The 12,092-nt window shown below is 55.7% G+C and overlaps 4 non-coding genes and 5 pseudogenes across 4 annotated transcripts; all 9 read left to right on the forward strand.

The window, feature by feature from the left end:
• Nucleotides 1-962: 962 nt before the first annotated feature.
• LOC146715790 (5S ribosomal RNA) lies at nt 963-1,081 on the forward strand (annotated as a pseudogene).
• Nucleotides 1,082-1,980: 899 nt separating this feature from the next.
• Nucleotides 1,981-2,099, forward strand: LOC146715791 (5S ribosomal RNA; annotated as a pseudogene).
• Nucleotides 2,100-3,316: 1,217 nt separating this feature from the next.
• LOC146715792 (5S ribosomal RNA) lies at nt 3,317-3,435 on the forward strand. The gene has a single exon (XR_014919905.1). It is a non-coding gene; the product is annotated as a 5S ribosomal RNA (ribosomal RNA).
• A 739-nt stretch (nt 3,436-4,174) lies between these two features.
• Nucleotides 4,175-4,293, forward strand: LOC146715793 (5S ribosomal RNA; annotated as a pseudogene).
• A 1,534-nt stretch (nt 4,294-5,827) lies between these two features.
• On the forward strand, nt 5,828-5,946 carry LOC146715794 (5S ribosomal RNA). Its single transcript, XR_014919848.1, has one exon. It is a non-coding gene; the product is annotated as a 5S ribosomal RNA (ribosomal RNA).
• Nucleotides 5,947-7,290: 1,344 nt separating this feature from the next.
• LOC146715795 (5S ribosomal RNA) lies at nt 7,291-7,409 on the forward strand (annotated as a pseudogene).
• A 779-nt stretch (nt 7,410-8,188) lies between these two features.
• LOC146715796 (5S ribosomal RNA) lies at nt 8,189-8,307 on the forward strand. The gene has a single exon (XR_014919585.1). It is a non-coding gene; the product is annotated as a 5S ribosomal RNA (ribosomal RNA).
• A 1,098-nt stretch (nt 8,308-9,405) lies between these two features.
• On the forward strand, nt 9,406-9,524 carry LOC146715797 (5S ribosomal RNA). Its single transcript, XR_014919586.1, has one exon. It is a non-coding gene; the product is annotated as a 5S ribosomal RNA (ribosomal RNA).
• A 699-nt stretch (nt 9,525-10,223) lies between these two features.
• On the forward strand, nt 10,224-10,342 carry LOC146715798 (5S ribosomal RNA; annotated as a pseudogene).
• The last annotated feature ends 1,750 nt before the right edge of the window (nt 10,343-12,092 follow it).

Raw genomic sequence — 12,092 nt, forward strand, 5'->3', positions numbered from 1 at the left:
GAGGCCACTTACACCACACCAGGGCCTGTGGCTGCTGGCTGAGGCCACTTACACCACACCAGGGCCTGTGGCTCTTGCTCAGGCCACTCACATCACACCAGGCCCTGCGCTTCTGGCCGAGGCCATCTTCACCAAACCAGGCCCTGTGGTTCTTGCTCAGGCCACTTACACCACACCAGGGCCTTATTTGCTATTGAGGCCACTTACACCACACCAGGGCCTGTGGCTCTGGCTTAGGCCACTTACACCACACCAGGGCCTGTGGCACTTGCTCAGGCCACTTACACCACACCAGGGCCTGTGGCTGCTGGCTGAGGCCACTTACACCACACCAGGGCCTGTGGCTCTTGCTCAGGCCACTTACACCACACCAGGGCCTGTGGCACTGGTTGAGGCCACTTAGACCACACCAGGGCCTGTGGCTGCTGGCTGAGGCCACTCACACCACACCAGGGCCTGTGGCTGCTAGCTGAGGCCACTTACACCACACCAGGGCCTGTGGCTGCTGGCTGAGGCCACCTACACCACACCAGGGCCTGTGGCTCTTACTCAGGCCACTTACACCACACCAGGGCCTGTGGCACTGGCTGAGGCCACTTAGACCACACCAGGGCCTGTGGCTGCTGGCTGAGGCCACTTACACCACACCAGGGCCTGTGGCTGCTGGCTGAGGCCACTTACACCAAACCAGGGCCTGTGGCTGCTTGCTGAGGCCATCTTCACCAAACCAGGCCCTGTGCTGCTTGCTGTGGCCATGTAAAACACATCAGGTCCTGTGCTGGTTCTTGAGGCCATCTTCAACAATCCAGGGCCTGTGCTGTTGGATAAATGCCAAACTGAGCCTTTGGGTTAGGGTATTATGCAAACATGCAGGTATGGTTATAGGATTGTCTTCGTAACTTCAGGTACTTGCCACCTAATCACTTGAATCCATAAATTGAGACATTGTGCTGGAGCCAGCAGCTTTCGGCCATACCACCCTGAGCACGCCCGACCTCGTCTGATCTCGGAAGCTCAGCAGGGCTGGGCTTGGTTAGTACTTGGATGGGAGACTGCCTGGGAATACCTGGTGCTGTAAGCCTTTCATTTTCATGTCATTGAACCGCTTTTGATCCAGAGAAGGGGTGTATTAAAAGACCAAAAGCAGCTCCCCATTAATGAGGGCACATTAACGACATTGCTTTTGGCTGTTTTCCAATGTCTTGTGCTGCTAGCTGATGCCACTTACACCACACCAGGGCCTGTGGCTGCTGGCTGAGGCCACTTACACCACACCAGGGCCTGTGGCTGCTGGCTGAGGCCACCTACACCACACCAGGGCCTTAGTTGCTATTGAGGCCAATTACACCACACCAGGGTCTGTGGCTCTTGCTCAGGCCACTTACACCACACCAGGGCCTGTGGCTGCTGGCTGAGGCCACTTACACCACACCAGGGCCTGTGGCTGCTGGCTGAGGCCACCTACACCACACCAGGGCCTTAGTTGCTATTGAGGCCAATTACACCACACAAGGGCCTGTGGCTGCTGGCTGAGGCCACCTACACCACACCAGGGCCTGTGGCTGCTGGCTGAGGCCACCTACACCACACCAGGGCCTGTGGCTCTTGCTCAGGCCACTTACACCACACCAGGGCCTGTGGCTCTTGCTCTGGCCACTTACACCACACCAGGGCCTGTGGCTCTTGCTCAGGCCACTCATATCACACCAGGCCCTGTGCTTCTGGCCGAGGCCATCTTCACCAAACCAGGCCCTGTGCTGCTTGCTGTGGCCATGTACAACACACCAGGCCCTGTGCTGTTTCCTGAGGCCATCTTCAACAATCCAGGGCCTGTGCTGTTGGATAAATGCCAAACTGAGCCTTTGGGTTAGGGTATTATGCAAACATGCAGGTATGGTTATAGGATTGTCTTCGTAACTTCAGGTACTTGCCACCTAATCACTTGAATCCATAAATTGAGACATTGTGCTGGGCCCAGCAGCTTACGGCCATACCACCCTGAGCACGCCCGACCTCGTCTGATCTCGGAAGCTAAGCAGGGCTGGGCTTGGTTAGTACTTGGATGGGAGACTCCCTGGGAATACCTGGTCCTGTAAGCCTTTAATTTTCATGTCATTGAACCGCTTTTGATCCAGAGAAGGGGTGTATTAAAAGACCAGAAGCAGCTCCCCATTAATGAGGGCACATTAACGACACTGCTTTTGGCTGTTTTCCAATGTTTTGTGCTGCTAGCTGATGCCACCTACACCACACCAGGGCCTGAGTGACCGGCTGGGGCCACTTACACCACATCAGGGCCTGTGGCTCTGGCTGAGGCCACTTACACCACACCAGGGCCTGTGGCTGCTGGCTGAGGCCAGTTACACCACACCAGAGCCTGTGGCTGCTGGCTGAAGCCACTTACACCACACCAGGGCCTTAGTTGCTATTGAGGCCACTTACACCACACCAGGGCCTGTGGCTGCTGGCTGAGGCCACTTACACCACACCAGGGCCTGTGGCTGCTGGCTGAAGCCACTTACACCACACCAGGGCCTTAGTTGCTATTGAGGCCACTTACACCACACCAGGGCCTGTGGCTGCTGGCTGAGGCCACCTACACCACACCAGGGCCCTTTTGCTGCTGGCTGAGGCCACTTACAACACACCAGTGCATGTGGCTTCTGGCTGAGGCCACTTACACCACACCAGGGCCTGTGGCTGCTGGCTGAGGCCACTTACACCACACCAGGGCCTGTGGCTCTTGCTCAGGCCACTCACATCACACCAGGCCCTGCGCTTCTGGCCGAGGCCATCTTCACCAAACCAGGCCCTGTGGTTCTTGCTCAGGCCACTTACACCACACCAGGGCCTGTGGCTCTGGCTTAGGCCACTTACACCACACCAGGGCCTGTGGCTCTGGCTTAGGCCACTTACACCACACCAGGGCCTGTGGCACTGGCTGAGGCCACTTAGACCACACCAGGGCCTGTGGCTGCTGGCTGAGGCCACTCACACCACACCAGGGCCTGTGGCTGCTAGCTGAGGCCACTTACACCAAACCAGGGCCTGTGGCTGCTTGCTGAGGCCATCTTCACCAAACCAGGCCCTGTGCTGCTTGCTGTGGCCATGTAAAACACACCAGGTCCTGTGCTGGTTCTTGAGGCCATCTTCAACAATCCAGGGCCTGTGCTGTTGGATAAATGCCAAACTGAGCCTTTTGGTTAGGGTATTATGCAAACATGAAGGTATGGTTATAGGATTGTCTTCGTAACTTCAGGTACTTGCCACCTAATCACTTGAATCCATAAATTGAGACATTGTGCTGGGGCCAGCAGCTTACGGCCATACCACCCTGAGCACGCCTGACCTCGTCTGATCTCGGAAGCTAAGCAGGGCTGGGCTTGGTTAGTACTTGGATGGGAGACTGCCTGGGAATACCTGGTGCTGTAAGCCTTTCATTTTCATGTCATTGAACCGCTTTTGATCCAGAGAAGGGGTGTATTAAAAGACCAGAAGCAGCTCCCCATTAATGAGGGCACATTAACGACATTGCTTTTGGCTGTTTTCCAATGTCTTGTGCTGCTAGCTGATGCCACCTACACCACACCAGGGCCTGAGTGACCGGCTGGGGCCACTTACACCACATCAGGGCCTGTTGCTCTGGCTGAGGCCACTTACACCACACCAGGGCCTGTGGCTGCTGGCTGAGGCCACCTACACCACACCAGGGCCTTAGTTGCTATTGAGGCCAATTACACCACACCAGGGTCTTTGGCTCTTGCTCAGGCCACTTACACCACACCAGGGCCTGTGGCACTGGCTGAGGCCACTTACACCACACCAGGGCCTGTGGCTGCTGGCTGAGGCCACTTACACCACACCAGGGCCTTATTTGCTATTGAGGCCACTCACATCACATCAGGCCCTGCGCTTCTGGCCGAGGCCATCTTCACCAAACCAGGCCCTGTGCTGCTATCTGTGGCCATGTACAACACACCAGGCCCTGTGCTGGTTCCTGAGGCCATCTTCAACAATCCAGGGCCTGTGCTGTTGGATAAATGCTAAACTGAGCCTTTGGGTTAGGGTATTATGCAAACATCAAGGTAGGGTTATAGGATTGTCTTCGTAACTTCAGGTACTTGCCACCTAATCACCTGAATCCATAAATTGAGACATTGTGCTGGGGCCAGCAGCTTACGGCCATACCACCCTGAGCACGCCCGACCTCGTCTGATCTCGGAAGCTGAGCAGGGCTGGGCTTGGTTAGTACTTGGATGGGAGACTGCCTGGGAATACCTGGTGCTGTAAGCCTTTCATTTTCATGTCATTGAACCGCTTTTGATCCAGAGAAGGGGTGTATTAAAAGACCAAAAGCAGCTGCCCATTAATGAGGGCACATTAACGACATTGCTTTTGGCTGTTTTCCAATGTCTTGTGCTGCTAGCTGATGCCACCTACACCACACCAGGGCCTGAGTGACCGGCTGGGGCCACTTACACCACATCAGGGCCTGTGGCTCTGGCTGAGGCCACTTACACCACACCAGGGCCTGTGGCTACTGGCTGAGGCCACTTACACCACACCAGGGCCTGTGGCTGCTGGCTGAGGCCACTTACACCACACCAGGGCCTTAGTTGCTATTGAGGCCAATTACACCACACCATGGTCTGTGGCTCTTGCTCAGGCCACTTACACCACACCAGGGCCTGTGGCACTGGCTGAGGCCACTTACACCACACCAGGGCCTGTGGCTGCTGGCTGAGGCCACTTACACCACACAAGGGCTTGTGGCTGCTGGCTGAGGCCACCTACACCACACCAGGGCCTGTGGCTGCTGGCTGAGGCCACCTACACCACACCAGGGCCTGTGGCTCTTGCTCAGGCCACTCATATCACACCAGGCCCTGTGCTTCTGGCTGAGGCCACTTAGACCACACCAGGGCCTGTGGCTGCTGGCTGAGGCCACTTACACCACACCAGGGCCTGTGGCTGCTGGCTGAGGCCATCTACACCACACCAGGGCCTGTGGCTGCTGGCTGAGGCGACTTACACCACACCAGGGCCCTTTTGCTGCTGGCTGAGGCCACTTACACCACACCAGTGCCTGTGGCTTCTGGCTGAGGCGACTTACACCACACCAGGGCCTGTGGCTGCTGGCTGAGGCCACTTACACCACACCAGGGCCTGTGGCTCTTGCTCAGGCCACTCACATCACACCAGGCCCTGCGCTTCTGGCCGAGGCCATCTTCACCAAACCAGGCCCTGTGGCTCTTGCTCAGGCCACTTACACCACACCAGGGCCTGTGGCTCTGGCTTAGGCCACTTACACCACACCAGGGCCTGTGGCACTTGCTCAGGCCACTTACACCACACCAGGGCCTGTGGCTGCTGGCTGAGGCCACTTACACCACACCAGGGCCTGTGGCTCTTACTCAGGCCACTTACACCACACCAGGGCCTGTGGCACTGGCTGAGGCCACTTAGACCACACCAGGGCCTGTGGCTGCTGGCTGAGGCCACTTACACCACACCAGGGCCTGTGGCTGCTGGCTGAGGCCACTTACACCAAACCAGGGCCTGTGGCTGCTTGCTGAGGCCATCTTCACCAAACCAGGCCCTGTGCTGCTTGCTGTGGCCATGTAAAACACACCAGGTCCTGTGCTGGTTCTTGAGGCCATCTTCAACAATCCAGGGCCTGTGCTGTTGGATAAATGCCAAACTGAGCCTTTGGGTTAGGGTATTATGCAAACATGCAGGTATGGTTATAGGATTGTCTTCGTAACTTCAGGTACTTGCCACCTAATCACTTGAATCCATAAATTGAGTCATTGTGCTGGGGCCAGCAGCTTATGGCCATACCACCCTGAGCACACCCGACCTCGTCTGATCTCGGAAGCCAAGCAGGGCTGGGCTTGGTTAGTACTTGGATGGGAGACTGCCTGGGAATACCTGGTGCTGTAAGCCTTTCATTTTCATGTCATTGAACCGCTTTTGATCCAGAGAAGGGGTGTATTAAAAGACCAAAAGCATGTGTGCATACCAGGTATGCACACATGGGTATTCACAGACGCGGACTAAAGCTTTCTTGGCTGCTGCCTCAAAGCACACTGTGCGCTGTCTATCTTGCGTGCTGCACAATATCGTTTATTACTTAGTAAATACTGATATCTATGACTAGCTAGTTTATTGTGATGGTGCTTTGCTTTCTCTATTATTATGTTGCTCTTTGTTGTTTGCTGTCTCCTCTGTTTGTTTGTTTGTTTGTTTGTTTGTTTTTTCTCCATACAGGTGACCCAGGAGTTTTTTTTTTTTTTTGTCTCTCTTCCCCCCCCTTCTCACCGTCTCTTCTCCCCTTGGGTTTTCTTTCTTTCTCTCCCCCTCTCTCTCTCATTCATTCCCCCTGTCCTATTTATTTAAAAAAAAAAAAAAAAAAAAAAAAAAAAAAAATGACAAAGGATGAACTGAAGCTCTGCCATCACGTAATGTCGCATACTGCTGTTTCTGATGTCATTTAAAAAAAAAAAAAAAAAAAAAAAAAAAAGACCAAAAGCAGCTCCCCATTAATGAGGGCACATTAACGACATTGCTTTTGGCTGTTTTCCAATGTCTTGTGCTGCTAGCTGATGCCACTTACACCACACCAGGGCCTGTGGCTGCTGGCTGAGGCCACTTACACCACACCAGGGCCTGTGGCTGCTGGCTGAGGCCACCTACACCACACCAGGGCCTTAGTTGCTATTGAGGCCAATTACACCACACCAGGGTCTGTGGCTCTTGCTCAGGCCACTTACACCACACCAGGGCCTGTGGCTGCTGGCTGAGGCCACTTACACCACACCAGGGCCTGTGGCTGCTGGCTGAGGCCACCTACACCACACCAGGGCCTTAGTTGCTATTGAGGCCAATTACACCACACAAGGGCCTGTGGCTGCTGGCTGAGGCCACCTACACCACACCAGGGCCTGTGGCTGCTGGCTGAGGCCACTTACAACACACCAGGGCCTGTGGCTCTTGCTCAGGCCACTCATATCACACCAGGCCCTGTGCTTCTGGCCGAGGCCATCTTCACCAAACCAGGCCCTGTGCTGCTTGCTGTGGCCATGTACAACACACCAGGTCCTGTGCTGGTTCCTGACGCCATCTTCAACAATCCAGGGCCTGTGCTGTTGGATAAATGCCAAACTGAGCCTTTGGGTTAGGGTATTATGCAAACATGCAGGTATGGTTATAGGATTGTCTTCGTAACTTCAGGTACTTGCCACCTAATCACTTGAATCCATAAATTGAGACATTGTGCTGCGGCCAGCAGCTTACGGCCATACCACCCTGAGCACGCCAGACCTCGTCTGATCTCGGAAGCTAAGCAGGGCTGGGCTTGGTTAGTACTTGGATGGGAGACTGCCTGGGAATACCTGGTGCTGTAAGCCTTTGATTTTCATGTCATTGAACCGCTTTTGATCCAGAGAAGGGGTGTATTAAAAGACCAAAAGCAGCTGCCCATTAATGAGGGCACATTAACGACATTGCTTTTGGCTGTTTTCCAATGTCTTGTGCTGCTAGCTGATGCCACCTACACCACACCACGGCCTTATTTGCTGGCTGAGGCCACATACACAAAACCAGGGCCTTAGTTGCTATTGAGGCCAATTACACCACACCAGAGCCTGTGGCTCTTGCTCAGGCCACTTACACCACACCAGGGCCTGTGGCACTGGCTGAGGCCACTTACACCACACAAGGGCTTGTGGCTGCTGGCTGAGGCCACCTACACCACACCAGGGCCTGTGGCTGCTGGCTGAGGCCACCTACACCACACCAGGGCCTGTGGCTCTTGCTCAGGCCACTTACACCACACCAGGGCCTGTGGCTCTTGCTCTGGCCACTTACACCACACCAGGGCCTGTGGCTCTTGCTCAGGCCACTCATATCACACCAGGCCCTGTGCTTCTGGCCGAGGCCATCTTCACCAAACCAGGCCCTGTGCTGCTTGCTGTGGCCATGTACAACACACCAGGCCCTGTGCTGTTTCCTGAGGCCATCTTCAACAATCCAGGGCCTGTGCTGTTGGATAAATGCCAAACTGAGCCTTTGGGTTAGGGTATTATGCAAACATGCAGGTATGGTTATAGGATTGTCTTCGTAACTTCAGGTACTTGCCACCTAATCACTTGAATCCATAAATTGAGACATTGTGCTGGGCCCAGCAGCTTACGGCCATACCACCCTGAGCACGCCCGACCTCGTCTGATCTCGGAAGCTAAGCAGGGCTGGGCTTGGTTAGTACTTGGATGGGAGACTGCCTGGGAATACCTGGTGCTGTAAGCCTTTCTTTTTCATATCATTGAACCGCTTTTGATCCAGAGAAGGGGTGTATTAAAAGACCAGAAGCAGCTCCCCATTAATGAGGGCACATTAACGACACTGCTTTTGGCTGTTTTCCAATGTTTTGTGCTGCTAGCTGATGCCACCTACACCACACCAGGGCCTGAGTGACCGGCTGGGGCCACTTACACCACATCAGGGCCTGTGGCTCTGGCTGAGGCCACTTACACCACACCAGGGCCTGTGGCTGCTGGCTGAGGCCAGTTACACCACACCAGAGCCTGTGGCTGCTGGCTGAAGCCACTTACACCACACCAGGGCCTTAGTTGCTATTGAGGCCACTTACACCACACCAGGCCCTGTGGCTGCTGGCTGAGGCCACCTACACCACACCAGGGCCTGTGGCTGCTGGCTGAGGCCACTTACACCACACCAGGGCCTGTGGCTGCTGGCTGAAGCCACTTACACCACACCAGGGCCTTAGTTGCTATTGAGGCCAATTACACCACACTAGAGCCTGTGGCTCTTGCTCAGGCCACTTACACCACACCAGGGCCTGTGGCACTGGCTGAGGCCACTTACACCACACCAGGGCCTGTGGCTGCTGGCTGAGGCCACTTACACCACACAAGGGCTTGTGGCTGCTGGCTGAGGCCACCTACACCACACCAGTGCCTGTGGCTGCTGGCTGAGGCCACCTATACCACACCAGGGCCTGTGGCTCTTGCTCAGGCCACTTACACCACACCAGGGCCTGTGGCTCTTGCTCTGGCCACTTACACCACACCAGGGCCTGTGGCTGCTGGCTGAGGCCACTCACACCACACCAGGGCCTGTGGCTGCTAGCTGAGGCCATCTTCACCAAACCAGGCCCTGTGCTGCTTGCTGTGGCCATGTAAAACACACCAGGTCCTGTGCTGGTTCTTGAGGCCATCTTCAACAATCCAGGGCCTGTGCTGTTGGATAAATGCCAAACTGAGCCTTTTGGTTAGGGTATTATGCAAACATGCAGGTATGGTTATAGCATTGTCTTCGTAACTTCAGGTACTTGCCACCTAATCACTTGAATCCATAAATTGAGACATTGTGCTGGGGCCAGCAGCTTACGGCCATACCACCCTGAGCACGCCCGACCTCGTCTGATCTCGGAAGCTAAGCAGGGCTGGGCTTGGTTAGTACTTGGATGGGAGACTGCCTGGGAATACCTGGTGCTGTAAGCCTTTCATTTTCATGTCATTGAACCGCTTTTGATCCAGAGAAGGGGTGTATTAAAAGACCAGAAGCAGCTCCCCATTAATGAGGGCACATTAACGACATTGCTTTTGGCTGTTTTCCAATGTCTTGTGCTGCTAGCTGATGCCACCTACACCACACCAGGGCCTGAGTGACCGGCTGGGGCCACTTACACCACATCAGGGCCTGTTGCTCTGGCTGAGGCCACTTACACCACACCAGGGCCTGTGGCTGCTGGCTGAGGCCACCTACACCACACCAGGGCCTTAGTTGCTATTGAGGCCAATTACACCACACCAGGGTATGTGGCTCTTGCTCAGGCCACTTACACCACACCAGGGCCTTAGTTGCTATTGAGGCCAATTACACCACACCAGGGCCTGTGGCTCTTGCTCAGGCCACTCACATCACACCAGGCCCTGCGCTTCTGGCCGAGGCCATCTTCACCAAACCAGGCCCTGTGCTGCTAGCTGTGGCCATGTACAACACACCAGGCCCTGTGCTGGTTCCTGAGGCCATCTTCAACAATCCAGGGCCTGTGCTGTTGGATAAATGCTAAACTGAGCCTTTGGGTTAGGGTATTATGCAAACATGAAGGTAGGGTTATAGGATTGTCTTCGTAACTTCAGGTACTTGCCACCTAATCACCTGAATCCATAAATTGAGACATTGTGCTGGGCCCAGCAGCTTACGGCCATACCACCCTGAGCACGCCCGACCTCGTCTGATCTCGGAAGCTGAGCAGGGCTGGGCTTGGTTAGTACTTGGATGGGAGACTGCCTGGGAATACCTGGTGCTGTAAGCCTTTCATTTTAATGTCATTGAACCGCTTTTGATCCAGAGAAGGGGTGTATTAAAAGACCAAAAGCAGCTGCCCATTAATGAGGGCACATTAACGACATTGCTTTTGGCTGTTTTCCAATGTCTTGTGCTGCTAGCTGATGCCACCTACACCACACCAGGGCCTGAGTGACCGGCTGGGGCCACTTACACCACATCAGGGCCTGTGGCTCTGGCTGAGGCCACTTACACCACACCAGGGCCTGTGGCTGCTGGCTGAGGCCACTTACACCACACCAGGGCATTAGTTGCTATTGAGGCCAATTACACCACACCAGGGTATGTGGCTCTTGCTCAGGCCACTTACACCACACCAGGGCCTGTGGCTGCTGGCTGAGGCCACCTACACCACACCAGGGCCTGTGGCTGCTGGCTGAGGCGACTTATACCACACCAGGGCCCTTTTGCTGCTGGCTGAGGCCACTTACACCACACCAGTGCCTGTGGCTTCTGTCTGAGGCGACTTACACCACACCAGGGCCTGTGGCTGCTGGCTGAGGCCAATTATACCACACCAGGGTCTGTGGCTCTTGCTCAGGCCACTTACACCACACCAGGGCCTGTGGCACTGGCTGAGGCCACTTACACCACACCAGGGCCTGTGGCTGCTGGCTGAGGCCACTTACACCACAACAGGGCCTGTGGCTGCTGGCTGAGGCCACTTACACCACACCAGGGCCTGTGGCTGCTGGCTGAGGCCACCTACACCACACCAGGGCCTGTGGCTGCTGGCTGAGGCGACTTACACCACACCAGGGCCCTTTTGCTGCTGGCTGAGGCCACTTACACCACACCAGTGCCTGTGGCTTCTGGCTGAGGTGACTTACACCACACCAGGGCCTGTGGCTGCTGGCTGATGCCACCTACACCACACCAGGGCCTGAGTGACCGGCTGGGGCCACTTACACCACATCAGGGCCTGTGGCTGCTGGCTGAGGCCAGTTACACCACACCAGAGCCTGTGGCTGCTGGCTGAAGCCACTTACACCACACCAGGGCCTTAGTTGCTATTGAGGCCACTTACACCACACCAGGGCCTGTGGCTGCTGGCTGAGGCCACCTACACCACACCAGGGCCTGTGGCTGCTGGCTGAAGCCACTTACACCACACCAGGGCCTTAGTTGCTATTGAGGCCACTTACACCACACCAGGGCCTGTGGCTGCTGGCTGAGGCCACCTACACCACACCAGGGCCCTTTTGCTGCTGGCTGAGGCCACTTACACCACACCAGTGCCTGTGGCTTCTGGCTGAGGCCACTTACACCACACCAGGGCCTGTGGCTGCTGGCTGAGGCCAGTTACACCACACCAGAGCCTGTGGCTGCTGGCTGAAGCCACTTACACCACACCAGGGCCTTAGTTGCTATTGAGGCCACTTACACCACACCAGGGCCTGTGGCTGCTGGCTGAGGCCACCTACACCACACCAGGGCCTGTGGCTGCTGGCTGAGGCCACTTACACCACACCAGGGCCTGTGGCTGCTGGCTGAAGCCACTTACACCACACCAGGGCCTTAGTTGCTATTGATGCCACTTACACCACACCAGGGCCTGTGGCTGCTTGCTGAGGCCATCTTCACCAAACCAGGCCCTGTGCTGCTTGCTGTGGCCATGTAAAACACACCAGGTCCTGTGCTGGTTCTTGAGGCCATCTTCAACAATCCAGGGCCTGTGCTGTTGGATAAATGCCAAACTGAGCCTTTGGGTTAGGGTA

Source organism: Copadichromis virginalis, linkage group LG3 (genome assembly GCF_057382275.1).
Source record: "Copadichromis virginalis isolate Kocher_CV1m ecotype Utaka linkage group LG3, C_Virginalis_male_GT1.1, whole genome shotgun sequence".
In the NCBI taxonomy this organism is placed as follows: Eukaryota; Metazoa; Chordata; class Actinopteri; order Cichliformes; family Cichlidae; genus Copadichromis; species Copadichromis virginalis.